General features: G+C 36.7%; 1 protein-coding gene across 1 annotated transcript in view; it reads left to right on the top strand.

Annotated features, from left to right (window-relative positions):
* The window catches only part of LOC117338520 (RAB11-binding protein RELCH-like), a 238,637-nt gene that overhangs the window by 64,724 nt on the left and 153,328 nt on the right, over positions 1 to 20,585 (top strand).

The raw sequence follows: 20,585 nt of genomic DNA, 5'->3' as shown, positions 1-20,585 counted from the left end.
CAACTTTGTCCTCTCAATTTGGGAGTAAATCGTTTTCTGGCAGTCAATATGGTTGATTTCTTGACATATTCCTACCCCTATCCCATCCCACATCCGAGGTTATGTGTGAAGAACTTCCCAGGAGTGGTGTGGTCTGTATACCAAGCAATAAACCAGGACAGTATCAGTATAGCCTCGGGCTCCTAGTCAGGAGGTGGGCTTATTACAGGACACTAATATATATATAATCTACTGGTGACTGTAGTGAATGACAAAAAAATATGCTTAGTCTTGAACTACAGACTAATTGCCAGATAGATCCATTGGTATATTTCACAGTTTAACAGGATTGTTCCTACACATCTTGTTTCTGGATTTTCCACATTTACATAATTCCAAAATCTGTTTCCATAGATTTAAGAATTTATTTCTTACGAAATTTACATTTTCCAGCTTTCACAAATGTCTTCTGTCAGAAAATATGGGAGAATCATCCATAAGATGACTTTGAATGTTTTAATTGTTTATACCAGATGTCTTAAATTGGGGGATTACATGTTAATTGCTTATTTTAATGAAGATAAATACATGAATCCAGGGAAGTCCTTGGAGGTGGGGTAGTTTTGTTTATTAATTAACAAAAGCAGGGCAGACAGTTTTATGGGAGATTTTATTTTCATAATAAAAAGAAAAATGTGATCTATTTCAAATCCAAACTCTAGAGGACTTTGTCTTTATACTTAATTATTTTTTGAGATATTTATGAATCTGACTATCATGTACAAGGTTGTGTTAGATCACACAACTGTAAAGTGGTCATGTACAGAAGTAATTGGTGCTGGTTTACAGAGGTAGCAGGGGATTGTTTACAGAAGTAATAATGGTCTGTTTACAGAGGTAGCAGGGGATTGTTTACAGAAGTAATAATGGTCTGTTTACAGAGATAACAGTGGTGCATTTACAGAGGTAGCCATGGTCTTTTTACAGAGGTAGCCATCGTCTGTTTACAGAGGTTACATTGATCAGTTTATAGAGGTAAAATGTCTGTTTACAGAGGTATCAATAAGTAGTCTTTTTACAGAGGTAACAGTGGTCTGTTTACAGAGGTAATAGTGGTCTGTTTACAGAGGTAACAGTGGTCTGTTTACAGAGGTAACAGTGGTCTGTTTACAGAGGTAATAGTGGTCTGTTTACAGAGGTAACAGTGGTCTGTTTACAGAGGTAACAGTGGTCTGTTTACAGAGGTAATAGTGGTCTGTTTACAGAGGTAACAGTGATCTTTTTACAGAGGTAATAGTGGTCTATTTACAGAGGTAACAGTGGTCTGTTTACAAAGGTAATAGTGGTCTATTTACAGAGGTAATAGTGGTCTGTTTACAGAGGTAACAGTGATCTATTTACAGAGGTAATAGTGGTCTATTTACAGAGGTAACAGTGGTCTGTTTACAGAGGTAACTGATCTTTTTACAGAGGTAATAGTGGTCTGTTTACAGAGGTAACAGTAGTCTGTTTACAGAGGTAACTGATCTTTTTACAGAGGTAATAGTGGTCTATTTACAGAGGTAACAGTGGTCTGTTTACAGAGGTAACTGATCTTTTTACAGAGGTAATAGTGATCTTTTTACAGAGGTAACAGTAGTCTGTTCACAGAGGTAACAGTGCTAAATTGGAACAGCATTCAACCACATACCAATTTTTGGTAAGTTGTGTATACTGTGAGCATTGTGTGTTCAGTGACATTTTAAAACAGATTATTGTTTTATTTTGTTTAATTTAAGTCTGATGCATTGAACATCTAGTCAGTGTAAAGCTAAAGGTGAAGTAGACTGTCTATCTAGTCTCTGATTCCATGGAAGCTGAAAAACCAATAGATGTTGGTTGTACATGTCTGACGGTGGATTGTGATACTGTCCCGATACTGTCCCGGAGTACATGGTAAAGGCCTATAGGTTTATATCATTGCATGTTTCCAAATCCTACCTAATCACCTTTACATTGATTTCAGACTAGACTGATACAAATTACCTTGACAGAGGAAGAAATTTACTGATTTAAACCCGATACAAACGACTGATTCCCAGGAATTTTACGTTTTTGTAACATCATCAATCCTTGTTAGACGTACTACCTCAAGTAAAATGTGCGGGACTAAATTCATGCTTGTATCTCTAACAAATTTCTCAGGAAAATGTGATACTTGTCTATAGGCTGTGGAATATGCTTTAATTTCTCGCCTCGCCTGCCAGAAATAGGTGATATGGCGATACCAGAAGATGACTATAGTGCATACTCATTTTTAACCAACCTTAGATGATAAATATCCAGTTTAGGACCCTGGTGGAGAGGTTCACAATAACTTTCAATTATTCTAGTGTGTCTTGGGGATTATAGTGCACATCGCTGTCAGATAGAGGTCTAGTAGGACCATGCAGAGTCTGCTGCTCCCGATCCTGATAGACAGATAATTGTCACTCAAACATCAGGCAAATTAAGAAATGTTCAAAACCAATAACAACCATATTACATACACATCCTATGACAATAATAGCTGTGTATCTCAGTAAACCATGTTACAATATCTACAACTATATCTCAGTAAACCATGTTACAATATCTACAACTATATCTCAGTAAACCATATTACAATATCTACAACTATACCTCAGTAAACCATATTACAATACTTACAACCATATCTCAGTAAACCATATTACAATATCTACAACCATATCTCGGTAAACAATATTACAATATCTACAACTATATCTCAGTAAACCATATTACAATATCTACAACCATATCTCAGTAAACCATATTACAATATCTACAACCATATCTCAGTAAACCATATTACAATACCTACAACCATATCTCAGTAAACCATATTACAATATCTACAACTATATCTCAGTAAACCATACTACAATATCTACAACCATATCTCAGTAAACCATATTACAATATCTACAACCATATCCCAGTAAACCATATTACAATACCTACAACTATATCTCGGTAAACCATATTACAATATCTACAACCATATCTCAGTAAACCATATTACAATATCTACAACCATATCCCAGTAAACCATATTACGATACCTACAACCATATCTCAGTAAACTATATTACAATACTTACAACCATATCTCAGTAAACCATATTACAATATCTACAACCATATCTCAGTAAACCATATTACAATATCTACAACCATATCTCAGTAAACTATATTACAATATCTACAACTATATCTCAGTAAACCATATTACAATATCTACAACCATATCTCAGTAATTCCTACAACTTAACGTTATATATTAATGCTGGCAGCAAAATTCTTATTGATGTCTGGATATCAAATTAAATTGAAAATTCTGACTTCAATTCAACTGTGTATTTCCACATTTACGTAATTTGTATGAATTAAAAAAATTGGGTTACACCCATCTTGCATGAAGTTCTGGCAGTAATTTAGTATCAATATTTGTTTAATTCATACATTACCCTGTTGATTTATAGTTACCTGTGACATAAATAGTAATATTTCCTTATAATTGTGATGTATTTATAATGTGATATCAGTTCAGAAATATTCTCGGAAAAATTTAACATTGTCTGTTAGAATGATGGGTCTGTCATGTGTTGTATTAAAGCACCGCAGGAGGTCGCATCAGATTCAATTACAGTCATAACATTGTGAATGCCATATCTCCTCATAGTGTTTATGTAAATATCACATGTAGGAACATTATTATACTCAAAGTCAAATGACATATTGAGATCAAAATTTGAATATAAACATGGAATAAAATTCACAAAAAAATTATGCAAAAAGACATGGAAATAGTCTTGTACTTGGAGAGTGAATTTCAAATAGCATATGTCATGCAACATGATTATTAAAAGTTAAGGATGAATATATCAACAAAGAAATTTAGCTGTCATATACCACCTAAATTATGAATATAGGCCTGGTAAAATACTACAAGATAGGTATGTCAACAAAGAACTGTATCTAAATGTCATTTATAATACCACCCAGTATATATATCAATATAGGCCTGGTAAATATACTGTTATATATACATATTAAACACTTACAGAAATAGTTATAACTGTAAAAGCTCATGATGGTTATAGATCCGTCCTGTCTGATTTACAGTTGTAGACAGAATCACACGGCTATATTCCGATATTACTGTAGTTGACGTAGTCGAGATTACTGTAGTTGACGTTGTCGTGACATCATTGCCTCCACCAACAGGTAGGGTATCAAGGCACCAAGTTTCATTATGAGTGTTCCCAAATGGTCTTTTTATAGCTGCAGGCTGATTTCATGATACCTTGGAGATGTTAGTAAGGCACAGATTCGAATCGCGAATTTGACTAGATAGATGTAGAATGTTGTTTCAGGTTTCGTTAGCTCGTACAAGTTTCTAACTGGTATCAGTTCTACAAGTCATCTATGTGTTCTTTTGTATCCACCTGAGAAATGGGAGATACAGATTATCTGATTAAAGTTTCTTAAAAAGTTCACAAGAAGTTGTAAAATTCAGAATTGTTATCACAGTGTAGTAAAATCCACGATCAGTACAGAATGATGCTGTCGAAAATAAATCATCCAAATTCCAAAATAAATCATCCAAATTCCAAAATAAATCATCCAAATTCCAAAATAATTTGAAACTGTCAAGCCTATCTTTAAAGCTATTCAGATATAAACTCCATTCTCTTCAATTCCATAGAAAAACACATGTCTACAAAATTATTGCTGGATGACGATCTATGTTGAAGCTGTCAGCCTGGTGATCTGGTGAATACTGATGGCGTGGCATCACGTAGCAATTAAATGTAAGATGCTTCTCCCAGAAAGTAGAAGTTAAGGAACAATAAATTATTCTTCACTATGAAACGGCAGGCCGATTGTTCATGTTATGGCTAGAAATCACGATACTCCAATATGGCAGGCATTTGAAATGAAATAAATGCCATTGATTATTGGCCAATGAAAACAGTCCACACACCAATAGTTGGTTTTCCCTTTGAAGTCAACAGTAGCTCAAAGATTGACTGGTAAAGAACTGTTTACTTTAATTTCATTACCTCTCACATTTGTCAGCAAACTGTCAGATTTTTTAATTTGTTTGTCAATAAATTGCCAATACAAAAAATAACATCTTATTTGCAAGTACACCTTACACCGTGTGGAGTCTGTGAGTTGTCCATGTGCAGAATGGTGTATGGCTCAAAGTCATTAGGTTTAACCAGATCCTCACGATTAGAGATTGGTGTGAAATGGTACCAACAGATAGCATCAGACAATCTCCAATCAGATGTCAGATAGACTGACCGGTGTGTGTATGTTAACAAATCTGACCACTACTAATTATTGGTCCGGTGTCAGGAACGATTCCATCCTGTCACTGGGAAACTCTTCTCCTGTGAAAAGGAATTGGTGTTTTACTTCCGTCAAATTATTTGTTATCCTGTTGTGTTGTAGCCTGATTTGCTGTTTATGTCGGGTCTCTATCTAGGTGCACCATTGATGTCAGCCAGTAAGCTGTAGGATTAGGCAGAAACACTACACTACAGTAATATTTATCTTATACCTGGACTCTCAGGATAACTATGGAAACAGGCAATCTTTATGCTGGTTTTGAGATAACATTCTCATATTGCTTTGTATATTTACATGTTGGTTTAAGTCTTAATTATACACTGTAACCTCTGTGTCAGATGATGCTGCGGTGAAAATTTGATGAGTGGTAAACATCAGCTTATTGAGTTCCTGGTGTTAAAATGAGTGGTAAACATCGATGTTGAGTTCCTGGTGTTACAATGAGTGGTAAACATCAGCTTATTGAGTTCCTGGTGTTACAATGAGTGGTAAACATCAATGTTGAGTTCCTGGTGTTACAATGAGTGGTAAACATCAATGTTGAGTTCCTGGTGTTACAATGAGTGGTAAACATCAATGTTGAGTTCCTGGTGTTACAATGAGTGGTAAACATCAATGTTGAGTTCCTGGTGTTAAAATGAGTGGTAAACATCGATGTTGAGTTCCTGGTGTTACAATGAGTGGTAAACATCAGCTTATTGAGTTCCTGGTGTTACAATGAGTGGTAAACATCAATGTTGAGTTCCTGGTGTTACAATGAGTGGTAAACATCAATGTTGAGTTCCTGGTGTTACAATGAGTGGGTAAACATCAATGTTGAGTTCCTGGTGTTACAATGAGTGGTAACATCGATGTTGAGTTCCTGGTGTTACAATGAGTGGTAAACATCAATGTTGAGTTCCTGGTGTTACAATGAGTGGTAAACATCGATGTTGAGTTCCTGGTGTTAAAATGAGTGGTAAACATCAATGTTGAGTTCCTGGTATTACAATGAGTGGTGAACATTGATGTTGAGTTCCTGGTGTTACAATGAGTGGTAAACATTGATGTTCAGTTCCTGATGTTACAATGAGTGGTAAACATCAGCTTATTGAGTTCCTGGTGTTACAAGAAGTGGTAAACATCGTAGGATTGTATAACCATGGTGACATCACAGCTGTAGGATTGTATAATCAATGGTGACATCACAGCTGTAGGATTGTATAACCATGGTGACATCACAGCTGTAGGATTGTATAACCATGGTGACATCACAGCTGTAGGATTGTATAACCATGGTGACATCACAGCTGTAGGATTGTATAATCAATGGTGACATCACAGCTGTAGGATTGTATATCAATGGTGACATCACAGCTGTAGGATTGTATATCAATGGTGACATCACAGCTGTAGGAATGTATAATCAATGGTGACATCACAGCTGTAGGATTGTATAACCATGGTGACATCACAGCTGTAGGATTGTATAATCAATGGTGACATCACAGCTGTAGGATTGTATATCAATGGTGACATCACAGCTGTAGGATTGTATAACCATGGTGACATCACAGCTGTAGGATTGTATAACAATGGTGACATCACAGCTGTAGGATTGTATAACAATGGTGACATCACAGCTGTAGGATTGTATAACCATGGTGACATCACAGCTGTAGGATTGTGTAATTAATGATGACCTTTTGTCTCAGTTCAACAATTGCCAATTTGCAGTTGAGATCCTGTTGGAATTGTGATGGTAGATCTTTAAGACAATGACAAATTCCACAACACCTGGATACTTTGTTTGACCAGCGTTTCATTTACTTGTCTGATAGAATCAAGGTGAAGAGTTTAATTTCAGGAAGGGTGAATGGTCAAGGTAAAGGTCATGGTGAAGACAGGCCAATTATTGTAATCTTTTGACCAAACCTAAAAACGAGAAAATGGGGGCATTTGTGTGAGTAGGACTTTATCCTGTTAAGGACACCTGTCAGTGAGTATCACTGTTAGGTGAGGATTACTGTTCGGTGAGGTGGATCCTGTTAAGGATACCTGTCAATGAGGATCACTGTTCGGTGAGGTGGATCCTGTCAGTGAGGATCACTGTTCGGTGAGGTGGATCCTGTTAAGGATACCTGTCAGTGAGGATCATTGTTCAGTGAGGTGGATCCTGTTAAGGATACCTGTCTATGAGGATCACTGGTCGATGAGGTGGATCCTGTTAAGAAAACCTGTCAGTGAGGATCATTGTTCGGTGAGGTGGATCCTGTTAAGGATACCTGTCAATGAGGATCATTGTTCGGTTAGGTGGATCCTGTCAGTGAGGATCACTGTTCGGTGAAGTGGATCCTATTAAGGATACCTGTCAATGAGGATCATTGTTCGGTGAGGTGGATCCTGTTAAGGATACCTGTCTGTGAGGATCACTGGTCGGTGCGGTGGATCCTGTTAAGAATACCTGTCAGTGAGGATCATTGTTCGGTGAGGTGGATCCTGTTAAGGATACCTGTCAATGAGGATCATTGTTCGGTGAGGTGGATCCTGTCAGTGAGGATCAATGTTCGGTGAAGTGGATCCTGTTAAGGATACCTGTCAATGAGGATCATTGTTCGGTGAGGTGGATCCTGTTAAGGATACCTGTCAATGAGGATCACTGTTCGTTGAGGTGGATCCTGTCAATGAGGATCATTGTTCGGTGAGGTGGATCCTGTTAAGGATACCTGTCAATGAGGATCACTGTTCGGTGAAGTGGATCCTGTCAGTGAGGATCATTATTCGGTGAGTTGGATCCTGTTAAGGATACCGTTCAATGAGGATCACTGTTCGGTGAGGTGGATCCTGTCAATGAGGATCATTGTTCGGTGAGGTGGATCCTGTCAATGAGGATCATTGTTCGGTGAGGTGGATCCTGTTAAGGATACCTGTCAATGAGGATCACTGTTCGGTGAGGTGGATCCTGTCAGCGAGTATCACTGTTCGGTGAGGTGGATCCTGTCAGTGAGGATCATTGTTCGGTGAGGTGGATCCTGTCAGCGAGTATCACTGTTCGGTGAGGTGGATCCTGTCAATGAGGATCACTGTTCGGTGAGGTGGATCCTGTCAGTGAGGATCACTGTTCGGTGAGGTGGATCCTGTCAATGAGGATCATTGTTCGGTGAGGTGGATCCTGTTAAGGATACCTGTCAATGAGGATCACTGTTCGGTGAGGTGGATCCTGTCAGTGAGGATCATTATTCGGTGAGTTGGATCCTGTTAAGGATACCTGTCAATGAGGATCACTGTTCGGTGAGGTGGATCCTGTCAATGAGGATCATTGTTCGGTGAGGTGGATCCTGTCAATGAGGATCATTGTTCGGTGAGGTGGATCCTGTTAAGGATACCTGTCAATGAGGATCACTGTTCGGTGAGGTGGATCCTGTCAGCGAGTATCACTGTTCGGTGAGGTGGATCCTGTCAGTGAGGATCATTGTTCGGTGAGGTGGATCCTGTCAGCGAGTATCACTGTTCGGTGAGGTGGATCCTGTCAATGAGGATCACTGTTCGGTGAGGTGGATCCTCTCAGTGAGGATCACTGTTCGGTGAGGTGGATCCTGTCAATGAGGATCACTGTTCAGTGAGGTGGATCCTGTCAGTGAGGATCATTGTTCGGTGAGGTGGATCCTGTTAAGGATAGCTGTCAGTGAGGATCACTGTTCGGTGAGGTGGATGAGGATCACTGTTCGGTGAGGTGGATGATGACCACTGTTCTGTGAGGTGGATGAGGACCACTGTTCTGTGAGGTGGATGAGGATCACTGGTCGGTGAGGTGGATGAGGATCACTGGTCGGTGAGGTGGATGAGGACCACTGTTCGGTGAGGTGGATGAGGACCACTGTTCTGTGAGGTGGATGAGGATCACTGGTCGGTGAGGTGGATGAGGACCACTGTTCTGTGAGGTGGATGAGGACCACTGTTCTGTGAGGTGGATGAGGATCACTGTTCGGTGAGGTGGATGAGGACCACTGTTCGGTGAGGTGGATGAGGATCACTGTTCGGTGAGGTGGATGAGGACCACTGTTCGGTGAGGTGGATGAGGACCACTGTTCGATGAGGTGGATGAGGATCACTGTTCGGTGAGGTGGATTCTTGATCTCTTGCTGTTACCAATTACAGTGTAGTTTTTTAAATGTCCACCGGGCACATGTCTGTTTTTTCCCTGGTCGTTTTAACAACCTGTTTTTGAACTTCTCAACAAATTACCCAATAAATCTGGTACAGGTTTCCCCTCTGTGATTAATTAGAAATGTGTTAAAACTGTTGTTGTCTATTTGCATTGCTTGATTGGATGGCATGAGTTCAGACAGAATCTGTTGCCTAGGTAACGTCTTGTAGTCATTTAACCTGCCCCAAAGAGATGGTTATTTGATGGTGTGTTAGAAGCAGCCAACATCCTTTACATCCCAGATTGGTGTGGGGACAGTGTTGTAGTGTTTTAATGGCAAGTGACAATCACATTCCCCCTGTGTTGTCATACAGTTAAGGTCGCATTGAGAAGTCAGAGACAGTCTAAGTCACATTGAGAATCAGAGAAAGTCAAGGTCAAAGTCACATTGAGAATCAGAGAAAGTTGAGGTCAAAGTCACATTGAGAATCAGAGAAAGTCAAGGTCAAAGTCACATTGAGAATCAGAGAAAGTCAAAGTCACATTGAGAATCAGAGACAGTCAAGGTCAAAGTCACATTGAGAATCAGAGACAGTCAAGGTCAAAGTCACATTGAGAATCAGAGAAAGTTGAGGTCAAAGTCACATTGAGAATCAGAGAAAGTTTAGGTCAAAGTCACATTGAGAATCAGAGAAAGTCAAGGTCAAAGTCACATTGAGAATCAAAGACAGTCAAGGTCAAAGTCACATTGAGAATCAGAGACTGTTAAGGTTACATTGCGAATTTAAGTCCGAGACAGTCAAGGTCACATCGAGAGATCAGAGACAGTCAAGGTCACATTGAGAGGTCAGAGACAGCAAAGATCACATTGAGAAGTCGAAGACAGTCAAGGTCACATCGAGAGATCAGAGACTGTCAATGTCACAATCACAGGTCAAAGTTCAAAATGAATGATACTGATAGCTATAAATATATTGTACTAGTACAGTATTTTGTACCTTAGACTGGCATTCACTGTACACGAAAAAAGACAATAATTCTCACAGTTCACTTGTTTTTAAGCATCATCCTGTTCAAATATTCATGTATCGCATTAGTGCTGTAAATGTCTCTCGGCTTTGGTAATTACCTTTTTGTATTAAAGTACATTTTTAACGCTGTAAAATTGCAAAAGTGAGATTTCAGGTTGAAAATAAATCTTATGAGCAGTTCGTAATCTGGTGATAATTATTACCTTCTAATTTTCATGAAATAAATGTTCTTCTTCAGAATACATGTCTTATAACACTAACTGTTTAATGACAGGGAAACTAAATAGTAGCTCGATCTCTTACAGATTCTCATTGCATGTAAACCTAAGAAACTTCAAAATTCATAGAAATCTATAGGAGATTTTAGATCAATAAAATGCCCCTTTTTAAAGACATCCACAGACAAATTTTTCTCAAGGGAGACAACTATAGTGTTTGTTGGCCTGAATAGTTGCTTATGGTGTTACGGCTATTACTTCTCACACTTGACAGTGTATGAGCTCTAATTTAGTCCACAGATCATTTATTGTAAATATTTATAGGATTTTCTCGGGGGAGACAATGGTAATATTCATAGAACTCTCTCAGAATGGATATGATTTGGTTGTCATGGTAATCTATTCCATGATGATTGGTATCCTGTGGGAGGATGACTGGGAACCATTGATATTGTTTGATTTTCCTTGGTCGATATCCTTTGGTAGACTCCTAAGAGGTGTCACTTTACTGGAATCATTGTCTGTATTTGACATTCTCCTAATGATCTTTTTTAGATGTTGACAGCAAAGTATATAACTAGGACATTTTGATGACATTACGGACCAAACTTACATAGATGTTAAATTACTGTGGGTATTGGGTGGACCAAACTTAAATAGATATTAAATCACTGTGGGTATTGGGTGGACCAAACTTAAATAGATATTAAATCACTGTGGGTATTGGGTACACATTTTCATAGCATCATGTTGTTTGCTATTCTAAATAAAAAAAAATTCATAAGATTTTTAGACTTGTTACGCATATAAGGTGTTGTATTCTGCTGTCAAAATAAATCATATAGATAACAAGTGATTTTCTTTTGTGATATTACAATGGAGTGATGATCAACTTGATATACACAGAGAAACATATTTCAAATTTTCAACAGATTTGAGTTTTTTTTTTATATATACTTTTCCAATTAGAGAAATAAATTTCTAAATTTTCACCATATTTGAGGTTTTTTTAATATATATTTTTCCAATTAGAGAAATATGTTTCTAAATTTTTACCAGATTTGAGTTTTTTTAATATGTACTTTTCCAATTAGAGAAATATATTTCTAAATTTTCACCAGATTTGAGGTTTTTTAATATCTCTTTTCCAATTAGAGAAATATATTTCTAAATTTTCACCATATTTGAGGTTTTTTTAATATATATTTTTCCAATTAGAGAAATATGTTTCTAAATTTTCACCAGATTTGAGTTTTTTTAATATGTACTTTTCCAATTAGAGAAATATATTTCTAAATTTTTACCAGATTTGAGATATTCAATTGAAATCAGATCAGTAGAATGACATATGTCATATCTCCATTATAATACTGTATGCACAGATATCTGAAGGTTTATACAATATCTACCTGGGTAGTACTGGATCTCTTATTTATATACGGTAAACCTCTGATTAATTCGAACACGCAGATAGTTTGAACACACATTTTTTTCTAGAAAAACAATAATTTTTTAGCTAGTAATAGTTCGAACTCTCCGGCTGTTTATAACTGACACCATTTCAGATAGTTCGAACTTGTCAAATGAAGAACGTAAAGTAAGATTTTTTTCAGCAAACTCCATTGAAAGCTCGCGACGACTCGGCCCCGATGACCGGCCCAGAAAAAATGCCAAGATTTAAATTTGATCAGCAAGCACATTTAGATTATTAGATTGTATGCGTGATCATAGAATGCGTCTGTGATTTAATATATGCCACATATTTTAGCGTTAATTCAGTTTTTTTTACATTGCAAAATACACCACGCACGAGACAGCTGATTGCACAATTAGGCCCCGACAATGTATAAATAACTTGCGATATTTTTATTCGCGCTGTATGGCAAACTAAGAAATTGTCCGTGTATTTTCACATATAACTAGTGTTAACTTAGCATTATGATTATTTGATTGTGACTAGACATCTCTTAAGTATTGCCAATCAAGGTATTACCTGAAAACCTGCGACCTCACGCTAGGTAAGCAGGCCACGCGAGGTGTCGCTTGCGGTAAAGTTGAAAGGATCGGCTGCCCGATCGTGCTGAGTGACATGAAAAGCATTCATATCCAGTCAAAACAATCCACAGGTGTCCCAATTAGTGATGGATAATTTTGCAGGTATCAACTATGTATGGTAGATAATACGACTGGGCATATTTAAAAGCAGACATGTTGATGTTCTGACCTATTTTTACAGTAGTGCTTTCGTAAACGCAATAGGTTATGTAGACTGCTTTTGATGTATCAAAGAGACCATTCATTACAATAATATAGCGATAATTTCTGATTCAGATAAAAAATATAACCATGCAAAGATTATACTGTACAAATGTTTAACTTTTGTGTCACAAATGAAACGTGTACTGTACTCTTTTGGGGCCTACTGTAGCTACGCATTAACCAGGCGGCTTCGTGCAATAACCATCATAATTATCACGAAATGAAGAACGTTTAACGATCAATTAACATTGAATTAAATAAAATACTATCATTTTACTCACTTATAAATGTGCCATTGTTCAGGCCGCCGTTGTTACGTATTAGATTTACAATGGATGTGTTTGTGTCTAATGATTTTACTCTGCTGAGATTTTCGCCGATATTGACTCGAATAGTTCGAACTCATGCTTATTTTCTGAAGCATAATTTCGAATAATTCGAACAGTTTCGTCAATATTTATTTAATTTTGTTCGAACTAACCGGAGGTTTACCGTATATATATTGTTAGGAATTATGTGTCAAAAAATAGTATTGCTTTCTTATATATTTGTAACAAATTTAGACAGGAAAAACATATATTGTAGGAGACAGGTATTGAAGGAGACAGGTTGTGAATATCACATATATTTCAGTGGGAGTCATCTGTTTGGTGACATATTGTGATTTTTCATCTTGTGTTTCAACACAGCATTATAGGAGATTGGCTGGAAATGTATTAGAAGTATATTTTTTGTGTCTGCTCAAGAATAGTTTTCAAATGAGATTCTATTCTGGTTCTACAGAAATTGTAGAGAGTGACATGGGCAAACACAGCCCACATATATCAACTCCATATTATATACCTTATAGCAAGACATTGGGGAAATGTGAATTACTGGCAGGAAATGTGGGGTAGTTTGCTGAAAGATGGCGTGATGGCTTTATATATAAGCTGACGTTCTTTTTGGCATTAAAAGAGATTATTTTATTCTGACATGGAATATTAGATAGAAAATATTTCTGTAGCATTTACTGAAGGCAAAACATCTCTTTGTTATCACTTTCCTTTTGGTAAATTGTTTAAGTGATAGATATTTGTTAAGTTTTTAGTCACTAATTTTAGCCATTAATCAAAGGTTTTCAAGACGAGTCGCTTTCTATTAAATTCAACAACCATGAAAGAGGTCTATAGAAACCTGATATTGGGCCTGTAGCAAAATTGCTAGGGTTAAGGGCTACCAAGTTTGTTCAAATGAATGACCTTGACCTACATTCAAGGTCACAGGTGTCAAATACCTAAAAAAATTCCAAACAACCTCTCAATATTCCCTGTATATTCATGCTAAGACTGTTAAAGGCTGTAGGTCCTTTTCAGGAGTTTCTTTTGAAATTATTTCCAATAATGTTATAGAAAATTATTAGCGTAACAAAGTATCATGACCAGTGAGCATAATGAATAAGCTCACTGCATCATAATTAGAAAGTCCTGATATCAAATTCTTGCAATGGAGCCAGGAAATAAACCACATATTGAATGTTTGGGATGTGATTAATCAATTTCATTTTAATGTTATTTGAAAACATATTTATCTTTAACACAAGCAGCAATTGAAGAATATGTTTTCAAGTTTTTGACAGTGTTGTTTTCTTTTATTAAGCAAATACTGAGAGTGTAAATGACTGAATCTTGGTAAGCGTGATTCACTATTCAGCGATGTGGGACAAATTCCCAAGTAATAAGAAATCCTAACAAATGAGAATTTTGCTCCAGTAGAGATTCAGCATTACAAGTTCTAGGACATTCTACCTTATAACTCTGATCCTGATGAAAACACAATTTTAGCTGAAAGCACCTGCAGAGATTAATTAAGTCTACTAATTATATCCTCTGCACATCAAACAAATCATTAAGTCTAAAAAAAAACCTGCACCAACACAATATATTATGTAATATTATCCAGTGAAGGAATTTTTTCCAATTTGCGATCAATTTGATGTGGTTGGTATTGGTGGAATGGCTAACTGACATCCTGAAAATTGCTGCAGGACTTCATGTCTGGATAAATTCAACAGTAACATTGACTTATATATAAGTCTGCTTCTGGGTCCAGACTTTAAAACAGGCTAATTACTAATCCTTGGCTCAGTGGTTATTATAGGCTAATATTGACCATACCAGTCCTGAATTATACTGTCCAGTACATACTGTGTCGATATTGACCAAACCAGTCTTGTGTTATACTGACCAGTACATATATTGTTTCAGTATTGACCACACTAGTCCAGAGTTATACTGACCGCTACATACAATAAAAGCTCTTAATTTCAAGGGTTCAATGAATTCACACAATACTGAATCTTTGAAAATGAAATTATTAAAGAAAAGTGTGGACCTTCTCTTTTTGCCATAAAAGAAGCATTCAAATTAAATCTGGAACCATGAACAACAACCTTCATAATATCTCTTTACTAAGACAGACACATATCAATATACCAGTGTGTCAGTCTATACCCCCAGTCCTTCACTGTAAATCTAAGACAGACACATATCAATATACCAGTGTGTCAGTCTATACCCCCAGACCTTCATCAGAAATCTAAGACAGACACATATCAATATACCAGTGTGTCAGTCTATACCTCCAGTCCAACACCGGAAATCTAAGACAGACACATGTCAATATACCAGTGTGTCAGTCTATACCTCCAGTCCAACACCGGAAATCTAAGACAGACACATATCAATATACCAGTGTGTCAGTCTATACCCCCAGTCCTTCACTGTAAATCTAAGACAGACACATATCAATATACCAGTGTGTCAGTCTATACCCCCAGTCCTTCACTGTAAATCTAAGACAGACACATATCAATATACCAGTGTGTCAGTCTATACCTCCAGTCCTTCACTGTAAATCTAAGACCGACACATATCAATATACCAGTGTGTCAGTCTATACCCCCAGTCCTTCATCAGAAATCTAAGACAGACACATATCAATATACCAGTGTGTCAGTCTATACCCCCAGTCCTTCACTGTAAATCTAAGACAGACACATATCAATATACCAGTGTGTCAGTCTATACCCCCAGTCCTTCACCGGAAATCTAAGACAGACACATGTTAATATACCAGTGTGTCAGTCTATACCCCCAGTCCTTCACTGTAAATCTAAGACAGACACATATCAATATACCAGTGTGTCAGTCTATACCCCCAGTCCTTCACCGGAAATCTAAGACAGACACATATCAATATACCAGTGTGTCAGTCTATACCCCCAGTCCTTCACTGTAAATCTAAGACAGACACATATCAATATACCAGTGTGTCAGTCTATACCCCCAGTCCTTCACCGGAAATCTAAGACAGACACATGTTAATATACCAGTGTGTCAGTCTATACCCCCAGTCCTTCACTGTAAATCTAAGACAGACACATGTCAATATACCAGTGTGTCAGTCTATACCCCCAGTCCTTCACCGGAAATCTAAGACAGACACATGTCAATATACCAGTGTGTCAGTCTATACCCCCAGTCCTTCACTGTAAATCTAAGACAGACACATGTCAATATACCAGTGTGTCAGTCTATACCCCCAGTCCTTCACTGTAAATCTAAGACAGACACATATCAATATACCAGTGTGTCAGTCTATACCTCCAGTCCTTCACTGTAAATCTAAGACAGACACATGTCAATATACCAGTGTGTCAGTCTATACCCCCAGTCCTTCATCAGAAATCTAAGACAGACACATATCAATATACCAGTGTGTCAGTCTATACCCCCAGTCCAACACCGAAAATCTAAGACAGACACATATCAATATACCAGTGTGTCAGTCTATACCCCCAGTCCTTCACTGTAAATCTAAGACAGACACATATCAATATACCAGTGTATCAGTCTATACCCCCAGTCCTTCACTGTAAATCTAAGACAGACACATATCAATATACCAGTGTGTCAGGCTATACCCCCAGTCCAACACCGGAAATCTAAGACAGACTCATATCAATATACCAGTGTGTCAGTCTATATCTCCAGTCCTTCACTGTAAATCTAAGACAGACTCATATCAATATACCAGTGTGTCAGTCTATACCCCCAGTCCTTCACCGGAAATCTTATTATGCGACTTATTGTAAGATCCCCTTAATAAAACAGACAACCTACAATGATAATGATTGTTGAAGCCATATGATTTGTTAATAATATCATGGATAGCCAGAAATAGGAGCTCTAGTTCTTGTCTTAAAACTACAATTGGTATCTTCTGATGAAATGTACCGTTTATTGCTGAGTGAAAACTAATGTATTTTTGTGTTATTGATGCATTTAAATTACTATTGTCAAAATATGTTGTGAAATATATCACATGAAAATGTAAATATAAATTGCTTTTTCTTAGAAAATGTTTAAAAGAAGGAGTAATTCTATTAAACCATTATATTACCTGCCAGCTATAGCACACTCAAAGACATTAGGAACATCTCTAATTACTCAAGTCGATTAATCTCCAACACCATCAAATAAAAGTTAAGTATCGGCCATTTTGTAATTGTGAAAAAAAAGAAAGAAAAAAAACTGAGCCTTGTTTTATAATGTGAAACAAATACAAGAAATTTGACTGATTTTTGGAACTTTCTTGAGTTATAGTAAATGGGGAAGATAATGGTTAAAATATCAATAATAACAGTTCTGTATTAATGATAAGTCAGTAATAAATTTATTAAGTCAGAAATCAGTAATAATTCAGTCATAAGTAGTGAGACAGTAATAAGTCAGAAATCAGTAATAATTCAGTCATAAGTAGTGAGACAGTAATAAGTCAGCAATCAGTAATAAGTCAGCAATCAGTAATAAGTCAATCATAAGTTAGTAATAAGTCAGGAATAAGTCTGTAATTATTGAGTTGGTGAATGTAGGCAGAACTTGCCTTTATATCCATATGTGGTATGGAAGGAAGTCTGATTTATAGGTTATATAATTTTGTTCGTAAACTGTTTATTAAATTCAGTGTTTTTTTTCTTAGCAAGGCTCATGATTTTTCCTGCTCCAAGGAGGCCCATGGACTAGATTTTCATTTTCTTTTTTGCTTCTAAAAGTTCTTTCATTACTTTTCCATGTTTCCTTTTGAAGGGTTTCATGAATTTGGACAGTGAAGAATGTATTAATGGCTCTCAATATTTGCTTACTAATGTAGCAGTATTAGTTATAGAAGTGATAAGTAAGGAAATTCTTATCATTAAAATGGCTGATTTTCTACACCTTAGAGCACAAATACATAATCAGAAATAAAGAAATGAGGATGTGGATAGTAAAAGGACTTGTAGATAATTGTGTTATTTCTTCAGTGTTTCTGAGGCAAGCGACCATAACAGTTGTCCATTACAGATAAGCTAAATGTCCACTGACCTTAGCCTTCCATATTCCAGACAAAATCAGTAAATTTTAATACACATTGGAGCTCAAAGGGTCGGACATCATTGGAAATATATCTTTATTTCATAGTAAAACTATGTAAAAGGACCATACCAATAAGTAAGGTATGTTATCACAGAGCCTCCCTGATATATTGTTATAGGCCTTCAACCAGAAATATCATACAGCTGTAAGAAGCAAATTCTTGAAACCTGAATTCCTGAAATATGATCAAGTTCTCGTCTAGACAGATAGTACGTTTGAATATCACCAATATGTTTACTTTATGATGATTATAAATATATATGTCGTGTACCATCTGTTATGCTCTGTTAAAAGTCTGTGGATCAACACACCAGGGTAAAGACCTTGGTTGATTGAGACGCAGAGGAGAGATTTCAGTTGATACAGACACTTGATGAAAATCTTCAATGACACAGACATATGATAAAGATCTTGGTCGATACAGACGCAAAGTTACGTACAACATTGGTAAGACTTTGGTAGATACAGGCAACTGATACAAATCTTAGTTGATACAGACACAAGATAAAGATCTTGGTTGATACAGACACAAGATAAAGATCTTGGTTGATACAGACACAAGATAAAGATCTTGGTTGATACAGACACAGGATAAAGATCTTGATTGATACAGACACAGGATAAAGATCTTGATTGATACAGACACAAGATAAAGATCTTGATTGATACAGACACAAGATAAAGATCTTGATTGATACAGACACAAGATAAAGATCTTGGTTGATACAGACACAAGATAAAGATCTTGATTGATACAGACACAAGATAAAGATCTCAGTTGATACAGACACAAGATTAAGATCTTGATTGATACAGACACAGGATAAAGATCTTGGTTGATACAGACACAAGATAAAGATCTCAGTTGATACAGACACAAGATAAAGATCTCAGTTGATACAGACACAGGATAAAGATCTTGGTTGATACTGACACAAGATAAAGATCTCAGTTGATACTGACACAAGATAAAGATCTCAGTTGATACAGACACAAGATAAAGATCTTGGTTGATACAGACACAAGATAAAGATCTTGGTTGATACAGACACAAGATAAAGATCTCAGTTGATACAGACACAAGATAAAGATCTTGGTTGATACAGACACAAGATAAAGATCTTGATTGATACAGACACAAGATAAAGATCTCAGTTGATACAGACACAGGATAAAGATCTTGGTTGATACAGACACAAGATAAAGATCTCAGTTGATACAGACACAAGATAAAGATCTCAGTTGATACAGACACAGGATAAAGATCTTGGTTGATACAGACACAGGATAAAGATCTCAGTTGATACAGACACAGGATAAAGATCTTGGTTGATACAGACACAAGATAAAGATCTTGGTTGATACAGACACAAGATAAAGATCTTGGTTGATACAGACACAGGATAAAGATATTGGTTGATACAGACACAAGATAAAGATCTTGGTTGATACAGACACAGGATAAAGATCTCAGTTGATACAGACACAGGATTAAGATCTCAGTTGATACAGACATGGAGTTTGTACCTATAATGTATATATGATATCCTGATTTAATTACATGGATTCACATGGATTGATTGCTTACTGTACTGACTGTTGTAAATCTTACGTGATATCTAGAGGTTTCCTTTCGGGGTTTTTTCCTTTGTTAAGCGAGAAATGGCTATTTGCACCTGCTCTGTGTCTTTACACATTTTATGACAATTTATCCCCAGGCAGTACCTTACTGTTACAATATATAACATATGACATTGACGTAGTACAGCAATTCACCTCCTCTTCTTATGGTTGCAAAGTCACCATAAAAAACTGATTATTATGACTATGGGGCTGGTGTAATTTGTGCGTGGGAGGGTTATTTCTCTCTTTTTTGTACAGTAGGATAAAAGTTTCTGTGTGCTACAGTGAAGACATTCACAGAAACAGAGGCCAAGTAGCGTAACACAATATCTCATTATTTGTGAAAACTTTAGAAAATTGGAAGAGATGTTTAGAAAAAAATGATCCTAATATGAGACATTTCTGCAAATATTTTGACTTTTATAGATTTGTAAACCTCACAAAATGTCAGTGGTAGTAGAACTGTCCACATTTCAAATTTAATCAAATT

The sequence above is a fragment of the Pecten maximus genome, chromosome 11 (assembly GCF_902652985.1).
Source record: "Pecten maximus chromosome 11, xPecMax1.1, whole genome shotgun sequence".
NCBI classification, from domain to species: Eukaryota; Metazoa; Mollusca; class Bivalvia; order Pectinida; family Pectinidae; genus Pecten; species Pecten maximus.
Note: the sequence above shows the minus strand (reverse complement) of the source record. Positions and strands in the feature narration are given on the sequence as shown.